Source organism: Syzygium oleosum, unplaced genomic scaffold (genome assembly GCF_021117445.2).
Source record: "Syzygium oleosum isolate NSW1041296 unplaced genomic scaffold, Sole_v2.1 Sole_v2.06, whole genome shotgun sequence".
Classification (NCBI taxonomy): domain Eukaryota; kingdom Viridiplantae; phylum Streptophyta; class Magnoliopsida; order Myrtales; family Myrtaceae; genus Syzygium; species Syzygium oleosum.
Window position 1 is genome coordinate 8,701,169 of NW_026607490.1, and position 9,173 is coordinate 8,710,341.

The window sequence follows — 9,173 nt, forward strand, 5'->3', positions numbered from 1 at the left end:
TGGGCATTTTTCTTTTCTTTTTTTAAAACGGGATAACGACACGAACAACTCAGGATCTTTGGTCCGATATCCAATGCGATCCCTGAATTTTTAATTTATTCAACGTTGTCTCTAAACTTTGATCTCATGTTCAATGTGATCTTTAAATTTTTGGTACATATTTAATGTCGGTTTAGAGATCACATTAAACAAGTACCAAAAGTTCGTGAATCATATTGAGTAAATTAAATGTTTAAAGCCCACATCGGTTAAAGTTCAAGGACCGAACAACCCCTGAACTTTGACTTGATGTGCAATGCGGTCCCGAAACTTTTAATCTGTTCGATGTAATCTATGAACTTTAGCCTGATGTACAATGTGATCCTTGGACTTTCGATTTGTTCAATGTGGTCCCTGAACTTACACTAAACATGTACCAAAAGTTCAGGGACTACGGTGAACAAGTACAAAAAATCCAGGGACCATATTGAATAAATTAAAAATTTAGATACCACGTTGATCAAATTTCACGTGTCGCGTTGAATAAATTTAAAGTTCATTTGATCATATTACACGTCATGCCAAAATTCAAGGGATTGTCGACGTCGTTATCCTCGATTTCTTTTCCGTCTTCTTTTTTTTGGTGGGTCATGGATTAAATACAATTGACCCGTTGTCTGGAGCTTCAATTCTTATCCTGCCGGAGAATTTCGGTTGCGGACGGTGGCGGAAGCCCTTGGGGTCGTGTTTCTTGAACCGAACTAGGAAAGTACCCCCGTGGGGGGGTGGGGCCACACCTAAGGACTTTGGCTCCTGGTAAAGGTAATTGGTTAAATGTCATTATGAGGTGGTGTCTCTTTTCGTTTTGCTCGTTTGAATTTGCTTTTGGCTCCTTCTTTCGTTTCGTTCACGCACGGAAGGTGACTGCGGATTCAAAAAAAAAAAATTTGGGAGGGACCGGATGGAATTTATTGCGGGGTTTTTACACTTGTGTGGAGAGAGAGCGTTCTGGACACGGGGTCCTGATCTGACTCATCGGCGGACCTGATCGGATTCGATCTGGTCCGGTCGTGTTCGGAGTTTCGATGCCGTGCTGGATTTGGCTCCGTTTCCGCTGGAGAGGGGTCGATCTGGTTACCGGTTCCGCCGTCGGAATCGTCGATTACGGTTGACAGCTGAACCGGCGGGGTCAACTGGGATGTCGAGCCGGTCACTCGATTGATTTTCGGATTGATTTGGCCTGGAATATTTTATAACCTCCAAACCGTCGTTGAAACTTTTTTTTGAATAAATTTCTCGAAATATTCGGTCGTTTTTTTTTTTTTGCCCGACTTATTTTTCATTGTCTTAGTTTTCGCATCTTTGCGGATTTCGAATCAAACCCCAATCATGTTCGTCTTGCAATTAATTTAACACTCCAGATTTGAAAATTCGAAGATAGAGTAAATACCCAAAAAAAAGGGGGGGCCATGCAATGGAATGACACCGGAGGTGATTGGTTTTAAGACGGGTTAGTTTTAAAGTCAAAGTCTAGATTGAACCTTTTTTGGTCATATTAGGCCTAAAACCGGCCTAGGGCTACATCATCAGCCGATTTCCCCCCGTTTTTGCCCAAGAATCAAGTTCCTTCGGCAATCTTGTCGATTCATCCTAAATTTACTCTCGCCTCACAATCAAGCAACCATCTTTATACAGATCAGCAGTCGGGAAAAAGCATGTTCGATCCTCGCGGAACTCTTACGTCATCATCAGTAACTCGAGCTTTTGCATTTACTCCAAAGACATCTAGAGAAGCCTTAACCATCCATCCACCGTCCCCGCTCGATCAACTAAACTCCCCATCAATATCTCCCCTCATCTCAACAACGCCTCCATGTTTAACGGAGTCCCCAACCTAAGTAAAACAACCGACGTAGAATACAAGTCACGTCACGGCGGTGGTTAGCCTCCCTAATCCCGCAATTAATTAAGCAGACAAGGTTGGATTAACCCCAAAAAAAAGCAGCAGCAGCAGCAGCAGATCTAGCACGATTTCGTCCTCGCAAAAGGCGATTGAATCCCGGTTCGAAACGGCGTTCCGTTTTTCCTCTCCATTGGCGTGCGCCGTGCGGGGTTGGAAGTTTGACTCCGTCGGCTGACGCAGGAGACGTGGCTTTCGGGTCATTTTGTATTATTATTATTATTGAATATATCATCATCATTATTATATTATTATTGTTGTTGTTGTTATTAATTTATTAATGTCGTTATTATTATTGTTGCTGTTATTTTAATTTTGTGCAGGACTTGACCAGATACAGACGTGTCTTCCTTTCACCGGTTTTGTCCTCTTTGGGGGGTACCGTGTCAGAGATTCCCTCGTGGGCAATTTTTATTTTTGTTTTTAAAATTGGTTAGACTGTTTTTCTCCATAAATCCCTTCTCTTTTTTTTTTTTACAGATTTTTGGTTCAGCTGCATCAACGACCCAAAAAAAAAAAAATAGAGAAGAATAAATTAAATATATGAAAGATTAATATGTGGTGGTGGATTTCTAGCTCGGGTGTTGGGATGAATCTGCTCGGTGATTAAATTACTCTTGCTTTAAAATAAATTGAAATAAGTGCATTATAATTCACAAAACTTGCCACGAAAATGTAATCGATTCTTAAAACTTTTGAAAAGTGCAATTGAATCTTAAAATGTGTTATGAAAGTGTAATTGAGCCATAAAACTTTCAAAAAGTACAACCAACTCCTAAAATTTATCACGAAAGTGCAATCGATGCCAACGGACTTAATTGCACTTTTTGAAAGTTTTAGGACTTCACTGCTCTTTTGTAACAAGTTTTAGAACTTTTTATACACCTATCCCAAAAAATTTTAAATAATAAGCCACCAATCGAGATTCGGGTCCTAGGATTTATTCCAAAATTTTCGATTAAAGAAAAAAGAGGGAGTATACAAGCGACTCCTTAGCAGTATCTTTTTTTCTTTTTGTCATACAAGCTATATCATTTATATTTATATTCAAATTGAAATTAGTTATATTGTGATAATATTCGGAGAAAAACGAGAAAAACTTATCAAGTGAATTCATAGCCGTCAGAATGCCTGTCTATTTAATTTTTGGGTTAATATCACGAAAAACCCTAAACTGGTACACCTATGACAATTTTACCTCAAACTAATTTTTTGACCAACATAAACACCAAGCTGGTACACTTGTGACAAGTTTACCCTCAGTTTGTTTCTGTTAAATTTTACTGTCAAATTACTTTGTTAAATGACATGCGCCAATTAATTGATATACCAATTTTATATTTTACCCTCCATTTGCCACAAGTGTACCGGTTTGTGATTTTTTTATGATATTAATTCAATTTAACGGAGGGTAAAATTGTTATAAATGTATCAATTTATGATTTTTAGTAGTCAAAATATTAGTTTTGGGTAAATTTATCACAGGTGTACCAGTTTGGGGCTTTTTATTATCAAAAAATGATTTTGGGTAAAATTATCACAAGTGTACCAGTTTAGAGTTTTTCGTTATATTAATCCTTAATTTTTTATACGACTTTCGAACAAAAAAAAACTTTGTTCCCCTTCATTAAAAAACGGGGGATTTGATGACTTTAGTCTTAATCGGAATAATTAGGAGAAGATTCTATCCGTGGCCGTGAGCGTGACGTTTAAATCGTTGGGCAGTTAATCACTAATTAAATCCCAAATTTTACTTAATTTTGCAAAATTTCCCCCCGCAAATCATCATCATCGTCTGCCCCCTTTTCTTCCTCATGACGTCCTTTCAACGAAATTGTAGGTAATGCTACTCATGATGCACGCGCCTCGGCCAAGGTACTAATTAGTCATCGAAATAATTAAACAGAAAATTAATTTAAAAAAAGGGGGAGAAAATAGTTCATTTTACAATTGTTTATATTTTTTCGTCTTTGTAATCATGGGAAATTAGTTTAATTTGGTTGGGGTGTCGCATCGTGGCGTATCTCCGATAAATCTTTTACTAAATTAGTTTTAAGGCTCTGGGTAAGTGCAACCAACTTAATAATGCACTTTATAATAAACGATTGTTCCTCGTGCATAATCCAAATTGGCAACTTAATAATGTACGGCCTGTGGTTTAATCTCCAGGTCGGTGACAGTCGGCCGGGGATTTCCAGCACCCTGTTCGAATCCTGACAATCGCATGCAAAACTGCTCCAGGTCGGGGCCACCTACACGGGCCAGAGGTCCGAATTTAATCGGTTCCCGACTTTCTCGAGATCTACTTTAGAACCACCGAAAGACACACGACGCTCCATATTTCCCTGGACGCGCATTTTCCGAGCTGTCATCGAACTCGCGTTTTTAGGAGGACTCGAACGGCGACGGTATCGGAGTATTGGCCACGAATTATGAACAATAATTTAATTTGCGAATGTCGACCCCATCAATCTTAATTAAGCGATAGCGATGGAAACTAACTCGATGATACGCAAGAACACGTCCATATCAGAAAAGGCTATGGCTACCTAATGCGCCTTTTGATTTAGGGCCTAATCGCTTGCGATTTAATCAAATTTTAGGGACTACACGTATTGCTTTTGTTATCGTTCGGGGGACCTCCAAAATCTTGGATGCGAGCGAGAGACAGGATGGGAAAGATTGTCCAATCCAACTGTGTGCTAGATGTACCTTTTGAACCCAATTGCTACTGCTAAGGGAGCCTCCTTCTCCCTGCTCTCTTTCTATTTTCAACAATTCAGTAAAAATTCCTGCTTTTACTAGTGATTGCTCATAAAGTCTGACCTACCTTTTTTTTTACTTTAAGGCTTATTTATTTTAACTTCTCCTACATAAACAAAAATGATAAGTAAACGTATAGTCCATGAATTTTACTTTAAGGTGTCAATATCGTCTCGAACCAGTGATTGATCTAATATAGTCCCTGAACTTTATATTAATATGCAATATTGCCCTTGAACTTTTAATTTATCAAATATGGTCCATGCACTTCGGTATAGTTCAGTCTAGTCTCTAAACTACATGAAAATATTCAATGTTGTCCCTGAAGTTGAATTTATGGAAAGACAACATTGAACATTCTTATATAGTTCAATGACTAAATTGAACATATTTAAAGGTTCAGCGACCACGTTGAATAAATTAGAAGTACGTTTCACATAAGGCTAAAGTTTATGGATCATATTACATAAGTAAAAAGTTCATGGACGACATTACACATTAGTCAAAGTTCAAGAATCATTTGTGTCACTTTTCCTAAAAAAGGTTACTAATTGATTTTATTCACTAGAACTTAGTATACCATTTAACGTTAATCAATTCATGAAGCGCCATAGATGATTCCATATCTTAGTATTCTTACATTTTTGAAAGATTTCGAGAGTTTCGAGTTAAGTAAAAGTTAAATTATAAGAAACGGGTGTATCCGTCGCAACTTAGAAAAGGTCTAATGTAGCCTTCTAATTTTCGTGCCGGAATCTAAAATTTTTTCAAATTTCGAAAAAATAAACGAAAGACCATACCTGGACGTGCACGTCATAGATATTTAAAAATTTCAGGGATTTAAGACTAAAGGAAAGTCATGGTTGCGTTCCTCGAAAGATTTGAAAAAGAATAAAGTCGGAAGTGAAAATCGCTCCGAACAAACTCGTAAAACCCGAAAGTAAAGCGAAAGTTTAAGCCGGCGAATCAAAGATAAACACAGAGAACTGAGTCCATTAGTAATGCTTTCCACATTCAATTGCCTGTTCAGAAAGATGAATGTCACAACTTATATATAGCCAATGTGCAAGCAAAACAGTCGTCCTCCCAATCTGCTAAAGGCGGAATTTGCTTTCTTGTGCTTGTCCATACTCAAAAAGCCAATTGCTTTATCCATTTTTAAAACTTTGCACGATAAAATATATAGAGCACAACCTCCCCCTTCACTATTCCTTCACCCGCTTCTCTAATTTGAAATTTCACAGGGCTTTTTTCTCTGTGGCTCTACATTTTTTTCACTTTTTAAGACACTTTGAAATTGGACAGCCTTTTCAAAAAACCCCACATGTATTTCAACATTTGGTGTTTCTGCATCCACTGGGGACCAAGGAGGCGAGGCACTGTCTTTTTCCTCCACGCGCACTTATCTCGGTTAGGAAATCTGCAGCTCTTTTGAAGGTCATCCATGAATGGACTTCAGGAAAGATTCCACTCCGTGACAACGCTAGTGTCTTGGCTACAAAGGCTGTTTTTGCTCATCTTTTCCTTGGAAAATTTCAACTGCAAACTTCTGTTTTTTGTTTTTGGAAAAAAATCTGAACAGTATGGAATGGTCCAGGATGCTGTGGTCAAGACTGGAGACTGAAGAGTCAAGTGACTTTGGACAAGAATATCAGTGAACTGTCCGCTATGAGACCAGGAGACATTCTTTGTTTTGGCCCCTGGAAATGAATTTTCGGAGGCCCGAGGAACAAGTCCTGAAGCCCCTCGTGGGTGTTCCCGTAAGTCACAATTTCAATTTGGGATATATTTTTATGTCAGACCGAGAATTTAAACCCTGGATGCAGTATTATCGTAAAATACATTTTTTTTTGTGGCAAATTGGAGCAAGCTCAATCTCAGAGGTGCCAGGAATGAATTCACAAAAATTGAAATTAAAGCGGACTGAGATGCGGGTAATAGGAATGAGTTGGAGCTGCTTCAATTGTTGAAGGTTATATTGAGTGAGAACTCTGATCCGAAGATTCAGAGGAACAAGAATTAGAAGTAGGACAGAATTGATGGGAGGCGCTCTCTTGTATTTTATTCAAGTTCACAGGAAAGCATAGTACATGTTTAGTTGGAAAAATTTCATTATTCCTATGTTGTCTATCGCTGTTTTCACGCGCGGGTCATTAGCTTGAGAGTCGATGGTAGTCAGCCGTAAATGGGTTAAACGTCTTTTCTTTCTTTCTTTCCTTTTTTCTTTTCTCGAGGCTAAACAAAAACAAGGGTTTGTATTATAATTTGATGTGAAATAGACAAAAGTGGGGTTTCAGTACTGTATTAATTAGACAATAGTTTATATGATGAGAGGTTATACATGCTGTAAAATGATTATTGGGTACAGGGGACCCTTTCTAAAATTAAATAGGGAAGAAACAAAAAGGAAACTACAGAGTCAAGGCACAGGTCCTGTGTGAAAATTAGGCTGGAGTGGGAATGCATCCACTGTTCTTAAGCTGAACTCCATAAATCCACGCGTACCTAATGCAACGAACCCAACTCTAGTTAACCGCGAGGACATTAGAAGCCTCTTCACTGCATAAATTCCAACATGAACATTTGTACTGAAAAGACCACAATTCAAACTCTACTACCTGCCCTCCCATCTTTATTTCTGTCCCAGGCAGGGACTGTGCAGATGTTAATGAAACGTGTGGCTGTGTGTGAATGTTGGGAGGGTGCTCATTGACTGTCTTTCATGGTGGTAGTAGTAACTACAGATGCAGAAAGTGAATGATGATGGATGGAGGAGAATTGAAGAACCCCCCGTTTCAAAAATCGGTGGACTTTATGCCCACCGTGTCCCCCCCCCCCCCCTTTTGACTATTCCCACTTCTCTTGAAAATAATGCTGCACCGGTCAAAAAGTTCCCACCATGTTCTTCAAATTTACGTTCTTTAAATAAAGAATCAAGGGAGGATAAGATCAGTTTCGTTCAAGTTTCCTTGTATTGGCACACCATAATCGTTCCATAACTCCCATATAAACTATGGTTATGGGGCAGGCATCATCACACTCCACGAGGAGGAAGAAAGTCAGAGGAATTGAAATTCAACCTTGCGTGTCATTTTCTTTCACATCTGGTTTAGACTTATCGTTACAAAACTGTAGAATTCATTTCTCCGAGAATTGATGTATAGAGCTCGAAGGCGGTTAAGAGATATATTTTGGAGATTCTATATCTCTTCCTTGATTCTCTATATCTATCAATATTGTGCACACGTATCCGTTGATTATGCATGTTCCCGATTGATTACGATTAACGTGACATCACCTTGTTATCTTGAATAATCGTCTTGTAAAGCCCATAAACAGATTCACGTATTCTCCATCATAAACTCACCCTTCCGCAAATCCCTCATCTATGGCAAAAACTCATCAACACGGACCGCTCCACGGAAAACACTCTTCTAATATACAGGAGAACTCTCATTCTCATCAATACAGCAAGATGCATACATGTTGAGGTTGGAGTGACTTTTACAGCAGGAGACCCAAATTGAAGTAGGCGATTTAGGTCAAAGTGGGGGGGGGCTCTTTGTTCATACACGACGATTACCCTTTTCGAAATTTTCCGCCTGTCTCACCGGGGCTTGACGGGGAAGATCAAAGATGGCCCCTCCGTGTCGTAAATTCTAAGATCTTTGTCATGTACTGGGGGCACCTCTTTATGTCAGCCTCACACCTGCCTCCTTCGACCCCATATTCTTCCCCCACATTTAATTAAAAGAAGGATTCTTTCTCGAAAAATAAAAATAAAAATATAAAAATTGAAGAGAACAAAAAGCAAAAAGTATGTGTAGAAGTTGAACATAAAGAGAGTATTATGTGAAAGTAGCAAATTGGCAGCAAGTCTTGACAAAACAAAAGGGGAATCAAATTTGGCTTGCCTTTTTCAAGAGCCCATGTTGGACCCCCCCTCCCCTCCCCCAAATGCCTATTAGCTTTTATTATCACTTTGAGTTTCATGTGAAGGCAATCATAGTGGTGGGTATGCGAATTTACACTATGTTAAGATTTTGTGGGATGCATCTTCTTAGTTATTTGACATTGAATGTGTAGGAAAATTGACATAATTTAAGGTTGGTGAAGGGTAACTTTCGCATACCCTTCTTACCGTACATTATGTCTTACCTAACTATCATGTCTCTTGATTGTAATAATAAAAAGGATTTGGTAATCTCCCCTTCTAAGCTTTAAGCTTGAACCTGTAAAGTCCGGCGGGGTTGCAACCTCACTTGACCTGAGAGAGCTGGTGTTAGTAAGACGATTGTGCTTGGAGAAATGAGAAATTTTAACCTCAACGTAGGTATCGTGCTAATTCACGAGAAAGCTTTTTTATTACAAACCATCCAGTCTCATACCGTTGGTGTACTTAGGTTGAACAATAAATACGATTATCAACTGAACTCGGGTTACATCGGGCTCTGAAGCCCAACCTCACTCG